This window comes from Engystomops pustulosus, chromosome 5, assembly GCF_040894005.1.
Source record: "Engystomops pustulosus chromosome 5, aEngPut4.maternal, whole genome shotgun sequence".
Taxonomy (NCBI): Eukaryota; Metazoa; Chordata; class Amphibia; order Anura; family Leptodactylidae; genus Engystomops; species Engystomops pustulosus.
The window spans coordinates 207472599-207496427 of NC_092415.1; the positions used below are offsets into that span (position 1 = coordinate 207472599).

Consider the following 23829-nt stretch of genomic DNA (forward strand, 5'->3'; position numbering starts at 1 on the left):
TTTACTTACCTGGTCCAGTCGCGATCCCACGGCGCGTTGTCTGGCATGGATTCGGGTTCTGCCGGGATTCACTAAGGTCGTGCGCCCGAGTTCCTTCCTGTGTCGCTGCTGCGCCAAGGTCCGCCAGAGTTCACCTTCTTCTTCCTGGTGCATGTGAGTGCCTGAACTTGCTACACATTTCGTTATTGAAATTCTGCGGTTTTTCTGAATCTGTCTGGTTGTCCGATGGCCACGCCCCTCCATTTCTGTCGTGTGAAATCCGATTGCGTGTGCCAAAATCCCGGTGGACTTCAGCGCAAAACGGAAAAATTCGGGAAACCCGACAGAAATGCGGCCACGGAGCCCTTAGTAAATGAGCCACAGTGACTGCACCAGCAGCAGAATAGAGGGAGCAGCTCTGGAGCTCGTTACAACGTTATCTCTGTGAGCTGGGGCTGTGTGCTGCTGCTGATCCTGAATTCCAGGAAAGATCCAACTCCACCTGGGGCCTGCTCTCTCCCTTCCCAGGGAGGGGGTGGGTTTCCAGGCATGAGCCAGAGCGGCAAGCCCCAGGCTCCTGCTTCCCGGGCCAGGCCGGCGGGGGGCAGGGGCAGCCAGCTACCGGCCAGCGCTATGGAGGACTCAGGGCGCTGTCACACGTTGCGTTTGCAAACGCAGACGCAGACCAAACCGCGCCCACCGGGCGGTCCGCGGTCCAATCGCATCGGTGTTTCTCTATGTTTCTATTGAAAACGCCGATGCGATTGGACCGCGGACCGCCCGGTGGGCGCGGTTTGGTCTGCGTTTGCAAACGCAACGTGTGACAGCGCCCTCAGGGGTGAGACGTTCCACCAGGAGTCGTAGCAACACGGCTCCTACTCCCCCTGGGTCTAGTGTGCAGCGACAAAATAAGAACCTGGATGTCGATGTCGGTGCGGGTGACAACGGTCCTTCCGGGGCTGGAGCTATGAAGCGGAGTGCTGACGGAGAGGTAAGGCTGACCATGCGGGGGGAGGCTGGGCGGTGCAGGGGCCCCGGGAGTCCTTGTTCACCTATGCCTCCCGGATCCAGAGCCACCTCTGAGATTGCAACACTGAATAAAAGAAAGACCTTTATTTGTGAGAATGGCGGTCCATTTAAGAAAAAACTTAATGATGACCGATTTGCTCAGATGGCTGACAACAGAGAGCAAAGGCTGAAGGGGTTGCAGCCTGCGAGCCAGGTGGAGGAGGAGGATGATGATGATTATAACGAGCAGCAGGATACACCTGGCGGCCTGCAGGAAGATCAGCAGGCCTCGTGCAGTGGGCCCCCTGCAGGACAGCCAGCAGTAACACCTCGCTCGGGGGAGGACAGTGACACCGGCAGCCAGGGAGGGGCGCTCATGGCGGAGATCCGGCTGCTCGAGTCCCCAGTGCGCATGGAGAACTTTTCTTTTGGTGATGAACTCCCAGAGGAAGCCGCTGGGGGGAGCGGCCGGAGGAAGGCAAAGAAGACCAGGCCCAAGCAGCAAGAAGAGGTACGTTTCATCTTTACCCCCCTCCCTGTACACCCCCCCGGGCAAAGCGCAGGGTCAGCTCACTGTGCAAGCCCTGCTACCCAAACCCCCCCGAGTTCTGCTGTGGACCCGGTGCAAAGGTACAGGGAGATTACAGGTGTGACATCTGATGTGGCGATGGGCTCCGTCTCTGTTTGTGGTAACAGTGGGGGAGCAGGGGAGGCATCGGCCGCAAGGCCGGACAGTCAGGGCGGCTCGGCAGTGGCGATAACATCAAAATCCAGTGCTGTGGCAGCTTCCGGTGCCTCGGCGCCTCTTCATGCTGTCGCCGCTGATCACTTAGGTGGGGGCGGCGGCAGTGTGGAGGGGTCGCTGAGGCTGAGGGCTCCAGACCTCCCAAACTGGACAGTAAAATTTGGGTATGATCCAAGTCCGGATGCAGGTGAAGAAAAGCGGCGCCTAATACCTGCGAAGGATCAGCGGCGAATCTTACCCAATTTTAAGAAAACTAAATTAACATCTGCTACTGATGATGCGGAGGGCACAAGTGTGACAAGAGTTGGGGTCCCCTCAGGGCAATGCCCTAAAGGGGGACCCTCGTCCCTTGTGCCTGAAGATGCGGAGGTGGTTATGCCCCCTATTTCCCTTATGCCCCCTAATGTTGCTGCTGGTCCAGCTGGAGCAAATGCTGGTGTGAGTGGTGCAAAAACATTACCAGGAGTGAGTGATGGAGTGACTGGTGGTGCGGGTGGCGCGGCTGAGTGTAACATGGAGGTGGGTAGTGTTAATGTGGTGGGTGCAGGGGTTAGTCCGGTTGCTCCCCCAGTGGCGGCCCCTATTAAGAGCTATGCCAGTGTCGCTGCTGGGGGAAGTAGGGTTCCATCATCCTCGTCTCTGGGCTCTGGGGACGGCTTTTTGCAACGGCGCCTCCTGCAAGCCCTACAGAAGGGAGAAAGGACGATCAATGTAGCGGGGCAGGAGGTTGATTTGTCGTTTTGGATAGAGAGGCACGGCCTGTCTGCCTTCCGAGAGCAAAGAGGCAGGGAGACATCATGGTCGCTCCCGACAACCGGGCCGGGTGCTAACCGTAGGAATGTGGTCCGTCTTCGGTGGCGTGGCAGTGATGTGTGTCCCCCTCGGGCACGAGTAGTTGAGCTGCTGCTGAAGATGGACTTCAAGGCGGCTGACATCTTTGCCTTGATCCATCCCTATGGTACATCTGAGTTTGATGTCAGCTTTGTTCGGCTGGAGGGGCTTGAGCTCTTCTGGTCCAACTATGAGCTGAGATACAACGAGCCCGAGTGGCGGGACTTTGCTGTGCAAGCAGTGTCCCGCCAGAGCGAACTCAAGAAAGTGACCGTTCTTACCCGTAACGAATCATTATCTTGCTTTGACATCATGACCTGGATGAATCGTTATGGAGAGGTACTGGGAGTACCTGAGAAAAATCGTGACGAGTATGGTATCTGGTCAGGGGCCTGGACCTTCATGGTGAAGTTGAGGCGTTCAGGTAACTCAGTCGCCCACATCCCTTCATCAACCTTCCTGGGGAGGGATCGGATCCTGATCTTCTACCGGGGGCAGCCTAAGCTGTGTCACAGGTGCGGTGACCCCACATATTTCAGCGCAAACTGCACCGTGCAGAAGTGTGCGTTGTGTGGGGGTGTCGGCCATCTCGCTGCATCCTGTACAGGGCAGATTAGGTGTAACCTGTGTGGTGATCTCGGTCACCCGTACAGTCGTTGTCCTCTTTCCTTCGCTAATGCAGGCTCAACCTCAGTGGATGAAAGCCATGAGGCTGAATCTGCTGGGGAGGGGACTAGCAAAAGCGGAGGAATGGAGGGGCCAGGGAAGAAAGACAGGAAAAAGACGCCTGCCCAGCTAAGGCGTCTAGAGAAGCGTCAACAGGAGAGAGAGCGGGGGGAGTCTCGGGCTGCTGGGACAACCTCTGGCGCTATCCTGGAGACCACACCTGTCGCTGAGGCCCCAGGGGATAATGTACTGGATGAGGAGGTCAGGAGGATCGAGAGAGAGGAAGGTGCCACGTCCTCAGACTCCTCCCATTATGAGAGTATGGATGAGGATAATAGGGCGTGGCTAGAGGAAAAGCGTAAGCGTGGCGCCAAAGAGAAGAAAAAGGGTAAAAAGAAGGGAGGTGTAAGATCTTCTCCCTCCCTGACTAAGGTACCCAAGGAAGGTGCAACCGACCCCCCGCTGGTCGAACTTTCAAATCGATTCCTGGCCCTGGATGGAGCCTCTCCTGCCGATGGAGGGGCTGATGGTGAAGGGCCAGAGGTGGCGGAGCCTGCAGGGGGTGCCGAGTCTCCCCCTGGGGAGTCAGGGTCCTCAGGAGGGGAGACTGGCCCAGAGTCTGGAGACGAGGATGAGGGGGCAGGTCCTGGATCTGCCCCTGAAGCATCAGAGGTGCGGGAGATGGACACCACAATATGTCTAAAAAGGGGGTGTTCATTTCCCGAGGGTGGTGGTAAGATGGGTAAAAAGAAAGCCGTCTAACTCAATCACTCATGATGGCGGCACCCACTCCGTTGACGCTGGCGTCCATTAATGTCGCCAGCATTAAGTCTGATGCGGCTAGATTTGCGGCCTTTGATTTTCTTGGCCGCGTTGAAGCCGACATTTTATTTTTGCAGGAGACCAGGCTGCCAGATTTGGCGGCCGTGTTTAAAGCTAAGAGGGAATGGAGACACGGGCCTTCCTACTGGTCTCTTGCGGCCGAGCCGTATAGCAGAGTGGCGGTCCTTTTTACCGCACCGGTAGAATGCCGACGAGTTATTGAGTTAGAAATGGGGAGGTGCCTGATCCTGGATGTCCTCATGAAGGGACAAGAACTTCGCCTAATTAACATCTATGGTCCCCAGTCCAAGTGGGACAGGAAGTGTCTCTTTATGAGGATCAAGCCCTACCTTTTTACAAGTCGGCAGGTGGTCTTTGGAGGGGACTTCAATGCTGTCACGAGGTCCCAGGATAGGGGAGGTTCCAGAGACAAGCTGACTTATGATAGCGTCGCTCTTAATAGCATAGCTAGTGAGGCTCGCCTGGTGGATGTCCACATCCGGCACACCCCAGGCCACGCGGGGTTCACTTATTATAGGGGTAGCTGCAGGTCTAGAATAGACAGGTTTTATTTAAAGGAGGAAGCCATTTCTTCACCAGTGTCCGTTGTTGAGGTGGAGTTCTCCGACCACTGTCTAATTTTGTTTTCTCTGAATGTTACAGAGACCCCCCGGATGGGAAGAGGCTACTGGAAGCTCAATTCGTCTCTCCTGGAAGAAGCGGAGATCAGACAATCCTTTGAGGACTTTCTTCAGAGCCAGGTACCATTGCTGGGCCTTTGTAGCAGTAAGTCAGAGTGGTGGGAGATGCTCAAGAAAAGGGTGGCGAGATTCTTCCGCCAGCTCTCGAGCCTCAGGAGCCTGGACAGGTACCGCCTGTATCAGGGCCTGAGGAGGAAACTCGAGCACCTCGTCTCGACTGGAGGTAGTCGTGAGGACATCTCCAGAGTGAAATCCTTGCTGAAGAGGTGTCAGTACGATAGACACGCATCTTTGGTTTTTGAGAGGGATTACGGGAAATACCGCTCGCCCGACCCTTACAGAAACTGTAAGATGTCAGTGAATGGTAAAGTTGTCACAGGACTGGTTGACAGTACGGGATCCCTGAAAAGGTCCAGATCAGGGATTCTGGAGGTCGTCAGATCCTTCTACTCACACCTCTTGGGCAGGTAGGATCTAGATCGGGATGTGATGTCGGCTTTCCTGGCTGAAACTGTCCCTGAGCCAGGAGTAGACCCTTCTCTTGATGTTTTCACAGAGAAGATCAGGGAAGAGGAAGTCAGCCGGGCGATTGAAGAATTTGCCCTCAAGAAATCGCCGGGTCCGGATGGCTTAACATCTGAGTTTTATAAGACCTTTAAGGACGCCTTGGTTCCCCTCTTGACTGAGGTATTCAATGAGTGTCTTTCCTCGGGCGCTCTGCCGAAGTCAATGAGGAGGTCAGCCCTGATCATCCTGTCAAAGGGTAAGGACCGATCTCGTGTTGAGAACTGGTGTCCCATAGCGCTTCTCAATACGGACAGAAAGGTTTTGGCAAAGGTGCTGTTTAATCGGCTGGTGCAGTTTGCACCCCGGCTCCTTTCGGGGACCCAGCACTGCTCTGTTCCAGGCCGCAGTACATTTAGTGCTGTGCTTTGTGTCCGGGAGGCAGTGGAGCAGGGCAGGGCTGGTAACTGGAAGGGGTACTTGCTGTCCTTGGATCAGGCAAAAGCGTTTGACCGGGTTAACCACGAGTACCTCTGGTCTGTCCTTCTGAGGTATGGCCTGCCGGGTGGGTTTGTCAATTGGCTAAAAGTTTTGTACGCAGGGGCAGAGAGTTTCCCGCTTGTGAACGATTGGATTGGCCGCTCTTTTGAGGTCGGGTCTGGTGTTCGCCAGGGTTGTCCTCTGAGCCCACTACTGTACGTGTTCGCGATTGACCCATTCCTTAGGAGGGTTGATCGTGGGCCGTTGGTGGGAGTCGGATGGACCAGGCGGCACCTGAAGCCACTCTAAGGGTGGTAGCGTATGCCGATGATGTCACTGTTTTCGTGTCCTCGGGAGGGGAGGCGCAATGGGTGATGTCAGAGGTTGACCGCTACTCAGAGGCTTCTGGGTCCAAGATCAACCGGGATAAGTGTGAGAGTCTCTGGCTGGGAGAGGGGGATCAAGGCTTTGATCTCCCGGACACTCTTCCAGGGCCCCAGGACTCTGCCAAAGTTCTCGGCATCGAATTTGGCCAGGGGGATTACCCCATGCAAAACTGGGACGGCAGGCTTAAGATCGCCGCTCAGAAGGTGGACCAGTGGAAGGGTTGGTCTTTGACCCTCAGAGAAAGGGTTAACCTGATTAAAACTTACCTGCTCCCGTTGCTGATTTATCTGGGCACTGTGTGCATGTTGCCGGAACCCCTCTGGACTCGGGTCTACAGTCTGTTCTTCCAGCTGTTATGGGGGAATAGGCTGAACCTAATCAAGAGGGAGGTTACTTACCGCACGAGGAGACAAGGAGGGTTGTGTATGGTCAACCCTGTGGTGTTCCTAGTGAATACCTTTCTTAAGATCAATGTGGCAAACCTCTGGAAAGAGAGGGCTCCTCCGTGGGTATACTCCTGCAGGGGATGGTTTAGGCCTTTCTTCCAGGAATGGGAGACAGGAGGGCAAGTGAAGGATCTTCGTACACCGCATGGGCATCTTCCGGCTTACGCTACCCCGGTTCTGAAGGTGATTCGCCGGTGGGGTCTGGGAATGTGGGAGATCAGGACCATGTCGAGGAAAATCCTTGACAAGAGGGTTCTGTTGACCCATTTCCAGAAGCCTCTGGCCCTCAGGGATTGCCCAAGTCGGGATCTGGGGGTGGGTTTGAGTTTATTGAATTCCATCAGGATCCCCTTGAAGTTTTGGGACGTGACTTGGCGCTGCTTCCATGGAAAGCTGTGTGTGAGGGACAATCTGAAGTGTAGGAGCTCTGAGGAAAGGGGTTGTCCCCGGGAGGAGTGCGGTGGCCTGCTGGAGAGCATGGACCACTTCCTGCTTCAGTGCCCCTTTAACACAGAGGTGTACAACCGGGTGGGCGCTTCCATCCATTGGCCCGGGTTGGCCGGTCTCTCCTATGCGGAGTGGGCCTATGGAGCATTCAGAGGCCAGAGTGGCCGGGACCGATGCACGTTATTCCTAGTCAGTCTAGTGGTCAGGTACCACACGTGGAACGCACGGTGTTTAGTATCAACGCAGCGTAAAACCCTCCCGGTGGATGAGGTGGTTAGGAACATTGTGGGTGACCTGGTGAAGGTGCGCTCTCTGGAGTATGAGAGGCTGGGCACGGGGAGGGCCTCTCTCCTTTGGAGGGGGTTCTCCTTTAGTGTCCCTTAGTCTGTCATCTCCGCTCCTGGTGTTGGGCTGATGCTGCACTGTAGATTTTTGTTTTGTATCTGGGCATGTAGTGATGTTGGGCTTGCAGGTGCCGAACCTGGGCTTTATGCGGTTTGTATTGATGTTGTTTAGACTTTATTTGTATTCTGTTTTCTTTGTTATGTTGTAAATACTGTATATATTGTATATATTGTATATAGTTGGGTTTGGGATTAGTGTTAGGTTGGGAGGGGGGTGATGGTGGTTGGGAGGGGGGTGATGGTGATGGGATTTACGAACTGACCTTGGACTCTATGACCCTGGGCACTGGTCTGGACTACTTAACGCAAACTTTGGACGTTAGACCAGTGTCTGGGAGGAAGGGGAGGGGGCGGGCGAGGGATTTAGTTTAGTGTAGTGTTGTGTGTATTTGTTATTATATATTAAAAAAAAAAAAAAAAAAAAAAGGATGTGGGATGTGATCTGTGTGGGGTGGTTTGTTATTAGAGGGTGTGGGGTGGGTTTATGTATATTTATGGTCATTTATGTTTATTTGTGGGTGTGGCTTGTCTTATTGTTTATTGGTTCGGTTTAGGTTGTGATAATCGGTTGGGTGGGGGTTGTGGTATTTGGTGTTCATTCATTTCGGTGTATTGTAAGTTATTGTTTTTTTGCTAGGTGTGAGTGGGGCTGGACCAGCAGGTAAGAATTTGTATATATTGTATATTATGTTTTTGTATTGTTATGTTTTTTTACTTTTATATAAAATAAAAGATCTACAGGATGTAACTCAGGATCAGTACAGGATAAGTAATGTCATGTATGTATCCAGTGACTGCACCAGCAGCAGAATAGTGAGTGCAGCTCTGGGGTATAATACAGGATGTAACTCAGGATCAGTACAGGATAAGTAATGTCATGTATGTACACAGTGACTGCACCAGCAGCAGAATAGTGAGTGCAGCTCTGGAGTATAATACAGGATATAACTCAGGATCAGTACAGGATAAGTAATGTCATGTATGTACACAGTGACTGCACCAGCAGTAGAATAGTGAGTGCAGCTCTGGAGTATAATACAGGATATAACTCAGGATCAGTACAGGATAAGTAATGTCATGTATGTACACAGTGACTGCACCAGCAGCAGAATAGTGAGTGCATCTCTGGAGATCGTTATCTCATTAGCAGAGGGTGTGGCTGTGTGTGGAGCTGCTGTGTGTTTGTGCTCCTGAGCTCCTGGAGGAAGATCTGGCCGCCCAGGGCCTGCTCTCTCCTCTCCCAGGGAGGGAGTTAGGTTCCTGGGGATGAGCGAGGGAGCCGACTCCCAGGCTCCTGCTTCCCGGTCTAGGCCGGCGGGAGGCAGGAGAGGACAGCAACCGGCCAGCGCTGGGTGAGACGTTCCACCCGGAGTCGTAGCAATACGGCTCCTGCTCCCCCTGAGAAGCTGAGAACCCAGAAGCTGAATGCCCAAGACGGTGCGGGTGGGAGCGGTCCTTCCGGGGCTGGAGCCATGAAGCGGAGTGCTCACAGAGGTAAGGCTGACCATGCGGGGGGAGGCTGGGCGGTGCAGGGGCCCCGGGAGTCTTTGTCCACCTATGCCTCCCGGGTCCAGAGCCACCTCTGTTAGTATGAAGAGGCAACTAAGACCATCAGGAGGCTCCGGGAGGAGCTGCGTTGTGCCCGTGCCAGGGTGAATACAGCAATGGGGAAGCAGAGGACGGAGATTACCAGTGAAATTAAAAGACTAAAATCAGACATTGAGAAGCTTCTTATAAGAAAGACTTTTATTAGCGAGAACGGCGGTCCATTCAAGGAAAAATTGTTGAATGATGACAGATTTGCAGACATGGCTGATAACAGAGAGCAAAGGCTGAAGGGGTTGCAGCCTGCGAGCCAGGTGGAGGAGGAGGATGATGATGATGATAACGAGCAGCAGTTCCCACCTGGCGGCCTGCAGGAAGATCAGCAGGCCTCGTGCAGTGGGCCCCCTGCAGGACAGCCAGCAGTAACACCTCGCTCGGGGAAGGACAGTGACACCGGCAGCCAGGGAGGGGCGCTCATGGCAGAGATCCGGCTGCTCGAGTCCCCAGTGCGCATGGAGAACTTTTCTTTTGGTGATGAACTCCCAGAGGAAGCCGCTGGGGGGAGCAGCCGGAGGAAGAGTAAGAAGACCAGGCCCAAGCAGCAAGAAGAGGTACGTTTCATCTTTACCCCCCTCCCTGTAAACCCCCCGGGCAAACCGCAGGGTCAGCTCACTGTGCAAGCCCTGCTACCCAAACCCCCCCCCCCCCCGAGTTCTGCTGTGGACCCGGTGCAAGGGTGCAGGGAGATTACAAAGCCAGGTGGCGAGGCGCAAGGCTCCATCTCTGCTTGTAGTAGTGGAGATGGAGCAGGGAAAGCATCGGCTGAAAGGCCGGACACTGAGTGTCGCCCCGCGGGGGGCGCTCCATCTAGCACTGGCACTGTGGCCTGCTCCCCAGGGGGAGGGGGGGGGCAGCCTGGTGTCGGCGTCGGTTACGGGTCCCAGTCCCAGTCCTCCCAGCGGTGGCGATTTCTCCATGGAAAAAAAAAGTCCTGTTTTGTATTGGAACGGGTAATAATGAAAACAGACATCCTGTAGAGAGTGGTGAAAGACGGACGGCGAGCAAACGCAAACTGACATCTGACGCCGAAGAAGCGGAGGGAAAAAGCCAATCTGGGGTTGGGGTCACCTCTGGACAGATCATGCAGGCCGGGGGAATTGGTTCTGTGGAGGTGGCCTCTGCCCCTATGGCCAGAGATGCTGAGGCTGTCCTGCCGTCCGTCGTTACTGCTGGTCCAGCGAGAGTGAATGGTGCTGTGGCTGAAGGATCGTTATCAGGGGGAGAAAATGCAGGTGATGGTGGTGCTGTGAGTAGAGATGGTGGTATGGAGAGAGGTATTGCTGGGACTAGTGGTGCTGCTATGGTGGGAGGTGATGTTGTTACTATGAGTGGAAGTGTTGCTGTGGATGAGGTGACTGTTGTGAGTGGCGGGGCTGCTGTGAGTGGAGATGGTGGTATGGAGAGAGGTATTGCTGGGACTAGTGGTGCTGCTATGGTGGGAGGTGATGTTGTTACTATGAGTGGAAGTGTTGCTGTGGATGAGGGGGCTGTTGTGAGTGGCAGGGCTGCTGTGAGTGGAGATGGTGGTATGGAGAGAGGTATTGCTGAGACTCGTGGTGCTGCTATGGTGGGAGGTGATGTTGTTACTGGGGAGGTTCCTGTGAGAAGAGATACTGGTGTGGCTGGAGGTGTTGCTGGGACTTGTGGTGATGCTATGGTGGGAGGTGATGGTGTTGTGGGATGTTTTGCAGGTAATAAGAGGGCTGTTATGAGTGGGGGTATGGTGGGATCTGGTCCTGTTGTACCCCCAGCGGTGGCAACCCCCAGCGGTGGCAGAAGTTATGCCAGTGTCACTGCTGGGGGAGATTTCGCATCCTCCTCGTCTTCGGGCCCTAGGGGCAATATTTTGCAGCAGCGTCTTCTGGAGGCTCTGAGAAAAGGGGAAAGATCAATCACTGTAGAGGGTAGAGAGGTTGATCTGTCCTTCTGGATAGAGAGGCACGGCCTTGGAGCCTTCCGAGAAAATAGAGGGGGGGAAACTGCATGGTCCCTCCCGACAGCCGGGCCAGGTGGCGCCCGTAGGAATGTGGTCCGTCTTAGGTGGCGGGGCAGTGATGCGTGTCCACCTAGAACTAAGGTTCTGAAGCTCCTCCTAGAAATGGGCTTCAAGGCAATAGACATCTTTGCCTTGATCCATCCCTATGGCACATCTGAGTTCGATGTCAGTTTTGTTCGCCCAGAGGAACTTGAGCTCTTCTGGGGGAATTATGAGCTGAAAAAGAACATGCCCGGTTGGCGAGACTTTGCTGTTCAGGCAGTGTCTCGCCAAAATCAGGTCAAGAAAGTGACCGTTTTAACCCGTAATGAATCACTTTCTTGCTATGACATCATGACTTGGCTTGGGCGATATGGTGAAGTATTAGAGACGCCAAGGAAAAATCGGGACGAGTTTGGTATCTGGTCAGGGGCCTGGACCTTTATGATGAAGTTAAAGGTTTCAGGTAACTCGGTTGCCCACATCCCTTCATCAGCCTTCCTGGGGAGGGATCGCATCCAGATCTTCTACCGGGGGCAGCCTAAGCTGTGTCACAGGTGCGGTGACCCCACACATTTCAGCGCAAACTGCACCGTGCAGAAGTGCACGTTGTGTGGGGGTGTCGGCCATCTCGCTGCATCCTGTAAGCAGATTCGGTGTCACCTGTGTGGTGACTTAGGTCACCCGTTCAGCCGTTGTCCTCGATCTTTTGCTAATGCGGTTCTGGCTCCGGTGGGTGAAGGCCATGAGGTCGAATCTGCTGGGGAGGGGACTAGCAGAGGCGGAGGAACTGAGGGGCCAGGGAAGAAAGATAAGAAAGTGACGCCATCACGACAGAGGCGTCAGGAGAGGTGCCAAAGGGACAGGGAGGTGGGGGAGTCGCGGGTCACTGCCCCCGGCCCTGTCCTTCAGCCCAATCTTGTTGCTGAGGCCTCGAGGAATGATGAGTTGGATGAGGAGTTCAGGAGGATCCAGAGGGAGGAAGCGGCCACGCTCTCAGAATCCTCCCATTATGAGAGTATGGATGAGGATAGTCGGGCGTGGCTACAGGAAAAGCAGGGCAAAAGGAAAAAGAAAAAGAAGGGAGATTTACAATCTTCTTTCACCCTGACTCAGAAGCCAAAGGAAGGTAAAACTGATTCCCCTCTGGTTGGTCTTTCCAACCGGTTCCAAGCCCTTGATAACGTCTCTGCCTCAGAGGTTGAGGTTCTGGAGAGGGCAGGAGGGCTTTCAGGAGATGCTGAGTCTTCCGCTGAGGATGCTTCGTCCTCAGAATGGGAGACTGACCTGGAGTCCGGAGACGAGGATGAAAGAGCTGATATGGACACTACAGTTTCAAAAAAGAGAGGGAAAGGGTCCTCTTCTGAAACTGAGGAGAAGGGCGTCCATTAATGTCGCCAGCATTAAGTCTGATGCGGCTAGATTTGTGGCCTTTGATTTTCTCGGCCGCGTTGAAGCCGACATTTTATTTTTGCAGGAGACCAGGCTGCCAGATTTGGCGGCCGTGTTTAAAGCTAAGAGGGAATGGAGACACGGGCCTTCCTACTGGTCTCTTGCGGCCGAGCCGTATAGCGGAGTGGCGGTCCTTTTTACCGCACCGGTAGAATGCCGACGAGTTGTTGAGTTAGAAATGGGGAGGTGCCTGATCCTGGATGTCCTCATGAAGGGACAAGAACTTCGCCTAATTAACATCTATGGTCCCCAGTCCAAGTGGGACAGGAAGTGTCTCTTTATGAGGATCAAGCCCTACCTTTTTACAAGTCGGCAGGTGGTCTTTGGAGGGGACTTCAATGCTGTCACGAGGTCCCAGGATAGGGGAGGTTCCAGAGACACGCTGACTTATGATAGCGTCGCTCTTAATAGCATAGCTAGTGAGGCTCGCCTGGTGGATGTCCACATCCGGCACACCCCAGGCCACGCAGGGTTCACCTATTATAGGGGTAGCTGCAGGTCTAGAATAGACAGGTTTTATTTAAAGGAGGAAGCCATCTCTTCAGCAGTGTCCGTTGTTGAGGTGGAGTTCTCCGACCACTGTCTAATTTTGTTTTCTCTGAATGTTACAGAGACCCCCCGGATGGGAAGAGGCTACTGGAAGCTCAATTCGTCTCTCCTGGAGGAAGCAGAGATCAGACAATCCTTTGAGGACTTTCTTCAGAGCCAGGTACCATTGCTGGGCCTTTGTAGCAGTAAGTCAGAGTGGTGGGAGATGCTCAAGAAAAGGGTGGCGAGATTCTTCCGCCAGCTCTCGAGCCTCAGGAGCCTGGACAGGTACCGCCTGTATCAGGGCCTGAGGAGGAAACTCGAGCATCTCGTCTCCACTGGAGGTAGTCGTGAGGACATCTCCAGAGTGAAATCCTTGCTGAAGAGGTGTCAGTACGATAGACACGCATCTTTGGTTTTTGAGAGGGATTACGGGAAATACCGCTCGCCCGACCCTTACAGAAACTGCAAGATGTCAGTGAATGGTAAAGTTGTCACAGGACTGGTTGACAGTACGGGATCCCTGAAAAGGTCCAGATCAGGGATTCTGGAGGTCGTCAGATCCTTCTACTCGCACCTCTTGGGCAGGAAGGATCTAGATCGGGATGTGATGTCGGCTTTCCTGGCTGAAACTGTCCCTGAGCCAGGAGTAGACCCCTCTCTTGATGTTTTGACAGAGATGATCAGGGAAGAGGAAGTCAGCCGGGCGATTGAAGGGCTCGCCCTCAAGAAATCGCCAGGTCCGGATGGCTTAACATCTGAGTTTTATAAGACCTTTAAGGACGCCTTGGTTCCCCTCTTGACTGAGGTATTCAATGAGTGTCTTTCCTCGGGCGCTCTGCCGAAGTCAATGAGGAGGTCTGCCCTGATCATTCTGTCAAAGGGTAAGGACCGATCTCGTGTTGAGAACTGGCGTCCCATAGCGCTTCTCAATACGGACAGAAAGGTTTTGGCAAAGGTGCTGTTTAATCGGCTGGTGCAGTTTGCGCCCCGGCTCCTTTCGGGGACCCAGCACTGCTCTGTTCCAGGCCGCAGTACATTTAGTGCTGTGCTTTGTGTCCGGGAGGCAGTGGAGCAGGGCAGGGCTGGTAACTGGAAGGGGTACTTGCTGTCCTTGGATCAGGCAAAAGCGTTTGATCGGGTTAACCACGAGTACCTCTGGTCTGTCCTTCTGAGGTATGGCCTGCCGGGTGGGTTTGTCAATTGGCTGAAAGTTTTGTACGCAGGGGCAGAGAGTTTCCCGCTTGTGAACGGTTGGATTGGCCGCTCTTTTGAGGTCGGGTCTGGTGTTCGCCAGGGTTGTCCTCTGAGCCCACTACTGTATGTGTTCGCGATCGACCCATTCCTTAGGAGGGTTGATCGTGGGCCGTTGGTGGGAGTCGGGATGGATCGGGCAGCACCGGAAGCCACTCTGAGGGTGGTAGCGTATGCTGATGATGTCACCGTTTTCGTGTCCTCGGGAGGGGAGGCGCAATGGGTGATGTCAGAGGTTGACCGCTACTCAGAGGCTTCTGGGTCCAAGATCAACCGGGATAAGTGTGAGAGTCTCTGGCTGGGAGAGGGAGGTCCAGGCTTTGATCTCCCGGACACTCTTCCAGGGCCCCAAGACTCTGCCAAAGTTCTCGGCATCGAATTTGGCCAGGGGGATTACCCCATGCAAAACTGGGATGGCAGGCTTAAGATTGCCGCTGAGAGGGTGGACCAGTGGAAGGGTTGGTCTTTGACCCTCAGAGAAAGGGTTAACCTGATTAAAACTTACCTGCTCCCATTGCTGATATATCTGGGCAGTGTGTGCATGTTGCCAGAACCCCTCTGGACTCGGGTGTACAGTCTGTTCTTCCAGCTGTTATGGGGGAATAGGCTGAACCTAATCAAGAGGGAGGTTACTTACCGCACGAGGAGACAAGGAGGGTTGTGTATGGTCAACCCTGTGGTGTTCCTAGTGAATACCTTTCTTAAGATCAATGTAGCAAACCTCTGGAAAGAGAGGGCTCCTCCGTGGGTATACTCCTGCAGGGGATGGTTTCGGCCTTTCTTCCAGGAATGGGAGACAGGAGGACAAGTGAAGGATCTTCGTACACCACATGGGCATCTTCCGGCTTACGCTACCCCGGTTCTGAAGGTGATTCGCCGGTGGGGTCTGGGAATGTGGGAGATCAGGACCATGTCGAGGAAAGTCCTTGACAAGAGGGTTCTGTTGACCCATTTCCAGAAGCCTCTGGCCCTCAGGGATTGCCCAAGTCGGGATCTTGGGGTGGGTTTGAGTTTATTGAATTCCATCAGGATCCCCTTGAAGTTTTGGGACGTGACTTGGCGCTGCTTCCATGGAAATCTGTGTGTGAGGGACAATCTGAAGTGTAGGAGCTCTGAGGAAAGGGGTTGTCCCCGGGAGGAGTGCGGTGGCCTGCTGGAGAGCATGGACCACTTCCTGCTTCAGTGCCCCTTTAACACAGAGGTGTACAACCGGGTGGGCGCTTCCATCCATTGGCCCGGGTTGGCCGGTCTCTCCTATGCGGAGTGGGCCTATGGAGCATTCAGAGGCCTGGGTGGCCGGGACCGATGCACGTTATTCTTAGTCAGTCTAGTGGTCAGGTACCACACGTGGAACGCACGGTGTTTAGTATCGACGCAGCGTAAAATCCTCCCGGTGGATGAGGTGGTTAGGAACATTCTGGGTGACCTGGTGAAGGTGCGATCTCTGGAGTATGAGAGGCGGGGCACGGGGAGGGCCTCTCTCCTTTGGAGGGGGTTCTCCTTTAGTGTCCCTTAGTCTGTCATCTCCGCTCCTGGTGTTGGGCTGATGCTGACACTGTAGATTTTTGTTTTGTGTTCTGAGCATGTAGTGATGTTGGGCTTGCAGGCGCCGAACCTGGGCTTTATGTGGTTTGTATTTATGTTGTTGAGATTTTATTTGTATTCTGTTTTCTTTATGTTATGTTGTAAATACTGTATATATTGTATATATTGTATATAGTGGGGTTTGGGACATAGTGTTAGGTTGGGAGGGGGGTGATGGTGGTGGGATTTACGAACTGACCTTGGGCACTGGTCTGGACTACTTAACGCAAACTTTGGACGTTAGACCAGTGTCTGGGGGGAAGGGGAGGGTGCGGGCGAGGGATCTAGTTTAGTGTAGTGTTGTGTGTATTTCTTATTATATATTTAAAAAAAAAAAAAAAAAAAGGATGTGGGATGTGATCTGTGTGGGGTGGTTTGTTATTAGAGGGTGTGGGGTGGGTTTATGTATATTTATAGTCATTTATGTTTTATTTGTGGGTGTGGCTTGTCTTATTGTTTATTGGATTGGTTTGGTTTAGGTTGTGGTAATCGGTTGGGTGGGGGTTGTGGTATTTGGTGTTCATTCATTTCGGTGTATTGTAAGTTATTGTTTTTACTAGGTGTAAATGTGGCTGGACCAGCAAGTAAGATATTGTATATATTGTATGTTATGTTTTGTTTGTATTGTTATGTTTTTTACTTTTATATAAAATAAAAGATCTACAGAATGTAACTCAGGGTCAGTACAGGATAAGTAATGTCATGTATGTACACAGTGACTGCACCAGCAGCAGATAGTGAGTGCATCTCTGGTGTTGCTCGTCAGCTCGTTAGCTGTCTGTTGCTGTGAGAGGCTGTGTGCGGCTGTGTGCGGCTGTGTGCTGCTGCTGCTCCTGAGCTCCAGGAAAAACCACCTCCACCTGGGGCCTGCTCTCTCCTCTCCCAGGGAGGGAGTGGGTTTTCAGGCATGAGCCAGGGCAGCAAGTCCCAGGCTCCTGCTTCCCGGTCTAGGCCGGCGGGAGGCAGGGGTAGCCAGGAACCGGCCAGCGCTGCGGAAGCCTTGGGGGTAAGAAGATCTGCAAGGAACAGCAGCAATGCTGCTCCAAGTACCCCCAGGCCAGCTAAGGCTTCAAAAAGCAGCAAGACCTCAGAAAAGATGGATACCTCGGGAAAGCTGGGTACTTCGGAAAAGCTGGATACCGCAGGAAAGCTGAGTGCTCAGAGAGGTGAGGCTGACCTCAGTGAAGAGGGCTGGGGAATGCTGAGGACCCGGGAGTCTATTTCCACCTATGCCTCCCGGGCTCTGGGCCACCTCTCTGAGTACGAAGAAGCCAGCAAGACGGTGAGGAGACTGCGGGAGGAGCTCAGGTGCGCCCATGCCAGGGCAAGCTCTGCCCCAAAGAGGAAGAAGGAGCAGATTATGGCAGAGATTTCCAGGCTCCAGACTAACATCCAGGCCTTGGAGGAGAGGAAGGCTTACCTGCTGGAGAGGAGCGGTCCGTTTAAAGAAAAGATTCTTAATGATGAGCGGTTCCGGGAGATGGAGGAGGAAAAGCAGAGGCGGCTGATGGGGCTTCAGCCAGAGAGTCAGATGGAGGAGGAAAGTTCGGTACCGTGCAGTGGGCCCCCTGCAGGACAAGCGGCTATGTCATCTGGCTGCGGTTCTGCCGGCCCGGGTGAGGATAGTGACAGCCACCAGGGAGGGGCGCTGATGGAGGAGATCCGACGGCTCGAGTCCCCTGTGCACCTCCAGGACTTTACTTTTGGAGACGATCTGCCGGAGGATGCACCGGGGGGCAGCAAACCACGAAAGAAGAAGACCAAATCCGTGGAAGTGGTGAGTCTAGTCTACAGCCCCCTCCCCGTAAAACCCGAGTCGGCCGCAGGGCCAGCTCACTGTGCGAGCCCCGTTACCCAGCCCAGCGCGGGTCCTGCAGTGGACTCAGTGCCAGGGAGCGGGGAGATTACAGGTGTGACATCTGATGTGGCGATGGGCTCCGTCTCTGTTTGTGGTAACAGTGGGGGAGCAGGGGAGGCATCGGCCGCAAGGCCGGACAGTAAGGGCGGCTCGGCTGTTGCGATACCATCCAAATCCAGTGCTGTGGTGCGTCCCCCAGTGGGAGGGGGGGATAGCCCGGCACTGGTGGCAGCTTCCGGTGCCTCGGCGCCTCTTCATGCTGTTGCCGCTGATCACTTGGTTATGGAGCGGCGGCAGCGTGGAGGGGTCGCTGAGGCTGAGGGCTCCGGACCTCCCAAACCTAAAGTCCTATTTTGTGTTGGTGTTGGAGACAGTCTGCAGAGGAGTGCTGAGGAAGGTGGGGATCAGCGGTGCCACATACCAGCCAAAGATCAGCGGCGACTCCTACCTTCCTCTAAGAAAAGTAAAATAACATCTGCTACCGATGATGTGGAGGGCACAAGTGTGACACAAGTTGGGGTCCCCTCTGGGCGATGCGCTGTGGGGGGACCCCCGTCCCTTGTGCCTGAAGATGCGGAGGTGGTCTTGTCTGCTAATGTTGTTGCTGGTCCAGCCAGTGTGAGTGGAGTCAGTAATGTTGTGGTGGATAATGTGAATGGTGTGAGTGGTGGAGAATCTTTTCCAGCTTTGGGGGTGGGTGATGGAGTGACTGGTGGTGTGAGTGGCGTGGCTGAGTGTAACATGCAGGTGGGTAGTGTTAATGTGGTGGGTGCAGGGGTTGGTTCGGTTGCTCCCCCAGTGGCGGCCCCTATTAAGAGCTATGCCAGTGTCGCTGCTGGGGGAAGTAGGGTTCCATCATCCTCGTCTCTGGGCTCTGGGGACGGCTTTTTGCAACGGCGCCTCCTGCAGGCCTTACAGAAGGGAGAAAGGACGATCAATGTAGCGGGGCAGGAGGTTGATTTGTCGTTTTGGATAGAGAGGCACGGCCTGTCTGCCTTCCGAGAGCAAAGAGGTAGGGAGACACCATGGTCGCTCCCGACAACCGGGCCGGGTGCTAACCGTAGGAATGTGGTCCGTCTTCGGTGGCGTGGCAGTGATGTGTGTCCCCCTCGGGCACGGGTAGTTGAGCTGCTGCTGAAGATGGACTTCAAGGCGGCTGACATCTTTGCCTTGATCCATCCCTATGGTACATCTGAGTTTGATGTCAGCTTTGTTCGGCCGGAGGGGCTTGAGCTCTTCTGGTCCAACTATGAGCTGAGATACAACGAGCCCGAGTGGCGGGACTTTGCTGTGCAAGCAGTGTCCCGCCAGAGCGAACTCAAGAAAGTGACCGTTCTTACCCGTAACGAATCATTATCTTGCTTTGACATCATGACCTGGATGAATCGTTATGGAGAGGTACTGGGAGTACCCGAGAAAAATCGTGACGAGTATGGTATCTGGTCAGGGGCCTGGACCTTCATGGTGAAGTTGAGGCGTTCAGGTAACTCAGTCGCCCACATCCCTTCATCAGCCTTCCTGGGGAGGGATCGGATCCTGATCTTCTACCGGGGGCAGCCCAAGCTGTGTCACAGGTGCGGTGACCCCACACATTTCAGCGCAAACTGCACCGTGCAGAAGTGTGCGTTGTGTGGGGGTGTCGGCCATCTCGCTGCATCCTGTACAGGGCAGATTAGGTGTAACCTGTGTGGTGATCTCGGTCACCCGTACAGTCATTGTCCTCTTTCCTTCGCTAATGCAGGCTCAGCCTCAGCGGATGAAAGCCATGAGGCTGAATCTGCTGGGGAGGGGACTAGCAGAGACGGAGGAATGGAGGGGCCAGGGAAGAAAGACAGGAAAAAGACGCCTGCCCAGCTAAGGCGTCTAGAGAAGCGTCAACAGGAGAGAGAGCGGGGGGAGTCTCGGGCTGCTGGGACAACCTCTGGCGCTCTCCTAGAGACCACACCTGTCGCTGAGGCCCCAGGGGATGATGTACTGGATGAGGAGGTCAGGAGGATCGAGAGAGAGGAAGGTGCCACGTCCTCAGACTCCTCCCATTATGAGAGTATGGACGAGGATAATAGGGCGTGGCTAGAGGAAAAGCGTAAGCGTGGCGCCAAAAAGAAGAAAAAGGGTAAAAAGAAGGGAGGTGTAAGATCTTCTCCCTCCCTGACTAAGGTACCCAAGGAAGGTGCAACCGACCCCCCGCTGGTCGAACTTTCAAATCGATTCCTGGCCCTGGATGGAGCCTCTCCTGCCGATGGAGGGGCTGAGGGTGAAGGGCCAGAGGTGGCGGAGCCTGCAGGGGGTGCCGAGTCTCCCCCTGGGGAGTCAGGGTCCTCAGGAGGGGAGACTGGCCCAGAGTCTGGAGACGAGGATGAGGGGGCAGGTCCTGGATCTGCCCCTGAAGCATCAGAGGTGAGGGAGATGGACACCACAATATGTCTAAAAAGGGGGTGTTCATTTCCCGAGGGTGGTGGTAAGATGGGTAAAAAGAAAGCCGTCTAACTCAATCACTCATGATGGCGGCACCCACTCCGTTGACGCTGGCGTCCATTAATGTCGCCAGCATTAAGTCTGGTGCGGCTAGATTTGCGGCCTTTGATTTTCTCGGCCGCGTTGAAGCCGACATTTTATTTTTGCAGGAGACCAGGCTGCCAGATTTGGCGGCCGTGTTTAAAGCTAAGAGGGAATGGAGACACGGGCCTTCCTATTGGTCTCTTGCGGCCGAGCCGTATAGCGGAGTGGCGGTCCTTTTTACCGCACCGGTAGAATGCCGACGAGTTATTGAGTTAGAAATGGGGAGGTGCCTGATCCTGGATGTCCTCATGAAGGGACAAGAACTTCGCCTAATTAACATCTATGGTCCCCAGTCCAAGTGGGACAGGAAGTGTCTCTTTATGAGGATCAAGCCCTACCTTTTTACAAGTCGGCAGGTGGTCTTTGGAGGGGACTTCAATGCTGTCACGAGGTCCCAGGATAGGGGAGGTTCCAGAGACAAGCTGACTTATGATAGCGTCGCTCTTAATAGCATAGCTAGTGAGGCTCGCCTGGTGGATGTCCACATCCGGCACACCCCAGGCCACGCGGGGTTCACCTATTATAGGGGTAGCTGCAGGTCTAGAATAGACAGGTTTTATTTAAAGGAGGAAGCCATCTCTTCAGCAGTGTCCGTTGTTGAGGTGGAGTTCTCCGACCACTGTCTAATTTTGTTTTCTCTGAATGTTACAGAGACCCCCCGGATGGGAAGAGGCTACTGGAAGCTCAATTCGTCTCTCCTGGAAGAAGCGGAGATAAGACAATCCTTTGAGGACTTTCTTCAGAGCCAGGTACCTTTGCTGGGCCTTTGTAGCAGTAAGTCAGAGTGGTGGGAGATGCTCAAGAAAAGGGTGGCGAGATTCTTCCGCCAGCTCTCGAGCCTCAGGAGCCTGGACAGGTACCGCCTGTATCAGGGCCTGAGGAGGAAACTCGAGCATCTCGTCTCGACTGGAGGTAGTCGTGAGGACATCTCCAGAGTGAAATCCTTGCTGAAGAGGTGTCAGTACGATAGACACGCATCTTTGGTTTTTGAGAGGGATTACGGGAAATACCGCTCGCCCCACCCTTACAGAAACTGCAAGATGTCAGTGAGTAGTAAAGTTGTCACGGGACTGGTTGACAGTACGGGATCCCTGAAAAGGTCCAGATCAGGGATTCTGGAGGTCGTCAGATCCTTCTACTCGCACCTCTTGGGCAGGAAGGATCTAGATCGGGATGTGATGTCGGCTTTCCTGGCAGAAACTGTCCCTGAGCCAGGAGTAGACCCCTCTCTTGATGTTTTGACAGAGATGATCAGGGAAGAGGAAGTCAGCCGGGCGATTGAAGGGCTCGCCCTCAAGAAATCGCCGGGTCCGGATGGCTTAACATCTGAGTTTTATAAGACCTTTAAGGACGCCTTGGTTCCCCTCTTGACTGAGGTATTCAATGAGTGTCTTTCCTCGGGCGCTCTGCCGAAGTCAATGAGGAGGTCGGCCCTGATCATCCTGTCAAAGGGTAAGGACCGATCTCGTGTTGAGAACTGGCGTCCCATAGCGCTTCTCAATACGGACAGAAAGGTTTTGGCAAAGGTGCTGTTTAATCGGCTGGTGCAGTTTGCACCCCGGCTCCTTTCGGGGACCCAGCACTGCTCTGTTCCAGGCCGCAGTACATTTAGTGCTGTGTTTTGGGACGTGACTTGGCGCTGCTTCCATGGAAAGCTGTGTGTGAGGGACAATCTGGAGTGTAGGAGCTCTGAGGAAAGGGGTTGTCCCCGGGAGGAGTGCGGTGGTCTGCTGGAGAGCATGGACCACTTCCTGCTTCAGTGCCCCTTTAACATAGAGGTGTACAACCGGGTGGGCGCTTCCATCCATTGGCCCGGGTTGGCCGGTCTCTCCTATGCGGAGTGGGCCTATGGAGCATTCAGAGGCCTGGGTGGCCGGGACCGCTGCACTTTATTCCTAGTTAGTCTAGTGGTCAGGTACCACACGTGGAACGCACGGTGTTTAGTATCGACGCAGCGTAAAATCCTCCCGGTGGATGAGGTGGTTAGGAACATTCTGGGTGACCTGGTGAAGGTGCGCTCTCTGGAGTATGAGAGGCTGGGCACAGGGAGGGCCTCTCTCCTTTGGAGGGGGTTCTCCTTTAGTGTCCCTTAGTCTGTCATCTCCGCTCCTGGTGTTGGGCTGATGCTGACACTGTAGATTTTTGTTTTGTGTTCTGAGCATGTAGTGATGTTGGGCTTGCAGGCGCCGAACCTGGGCTTTATGTGGTTTGTATTGATGTTGTTGAGATTTTATTTGTATTCTGTTTTCTTTATGTTGTGTTGTAAATACTGTATATATTGTATATATTGTATATAGTGGGGTTTGGGATTAGTGTTAGGTTGGGAGGGGGGTGATGGTGGTGGGATTTACGAACTGACCTTGGACCCTATGACCCTGGGCACTGGTCTGGACTACTTAACGCAAACTTTGGACGTTAGACCAGTGTCTGGGGGGAAGGGGAGGGTGCGGGCGAGGGATTTAGTTTAGTGTAGTGTTGTGTGTATTTGTTATTATATATTTAAAAAAAAAAAAAAAAAAACGGGTGTGGGATGTGATCTGTGTGGGGTGGTTTGTTATTAGAGGGTGTGGGGTGGGTTTATGTATATTTATAGTCATTTTTGTTTATTTGCGGGTGTGGCTTGTGTTGGGTGGGGGTTGTGGTATTTGGTGTTCATTCATTTCGGTGTATTGTAAGTTATTGTTTTTACTAGGTATGAATGGGGCTGGACCAGCAGGTAAGATATTGTATATATTTTGTATATATTGTATGTTTTGTTTGTATTGTTATGTTTTTTACTTTTATATAAAATAAAAGATCTACAGGATGTAACTCAGGATCAGTACAGGATAAGTAATGTCATGTATGTACACAGTGACTGCACCAGCAGCAGAATAGTGAGTGCAGCTCTGGGGTATAATACAGGATGTAACTCAGGATCAGTACAGGATAAGTAATGTCATGTATGTACACAGTGACTGCACCAGCAGCAGAATAGTGAGTGCAGCTCTGGAGTATAATACAGGATGTAACTCAGGATCAGTACAGGATAAGTAATGTCATGTATGTACACATTGGGGCAGATTTACTTACCCGGTCCATTCGCGATCCAGCGGCGCGTTCTCTGCGGTGGATTCGGGTCCGGCCGGGATTCACTAAGGCAGTTCCTCCGCCGTCCACCAGGTGGCGCTGCTGTGCTGAAGAGCATCTGAATGCACTCAACTTCACCGAGCCGGACCAAGTGAAGGTAAGCGCGTCCCAAGCGACACTTTTATTGTTTTAAATGCGGCGGTTTTCCCGAATCTGTCGGGTTTTCGCTCGGCCACACCCCCCGGTTTCCGTCGCGTGCACTGCCAGCGCCAATGCGACACAATCCGATCGCGTGCGCCAAAATCCTGGAGCAATACATGGAAAATCGGCGCAAATCGCAAATATTCGGGTAACACGTCGGGAAAACGCGGATCGGTAAATGAACCCCAGTGACTGCACCAGCAGCAGAATAATGAGTGCTGCTCTGGAGTCAGTGAGCAGTTCCATTTTCTATCCACTAGGTGGAGATAGAGATCATATTATAATAAATCAGGGGCTTATGAGTGTCCTACATGACAGAGCACC

At 53.6% G+C, this 23829-nt stretch overlaps 1 protein-coding gene across 3 annotated transcripts in view; it reads right to left on the minus strand.

Moving 5' to 3' along the window:
• Window positions 1-23829, minus strand: part of KCNH2 (potassium voltage-gated channel subfamily H member 2) — a 306690-nt gene that overhangs the window by 27298 nt on the left and 255563 nt on the right. The window lies entirely within an intron of this gene.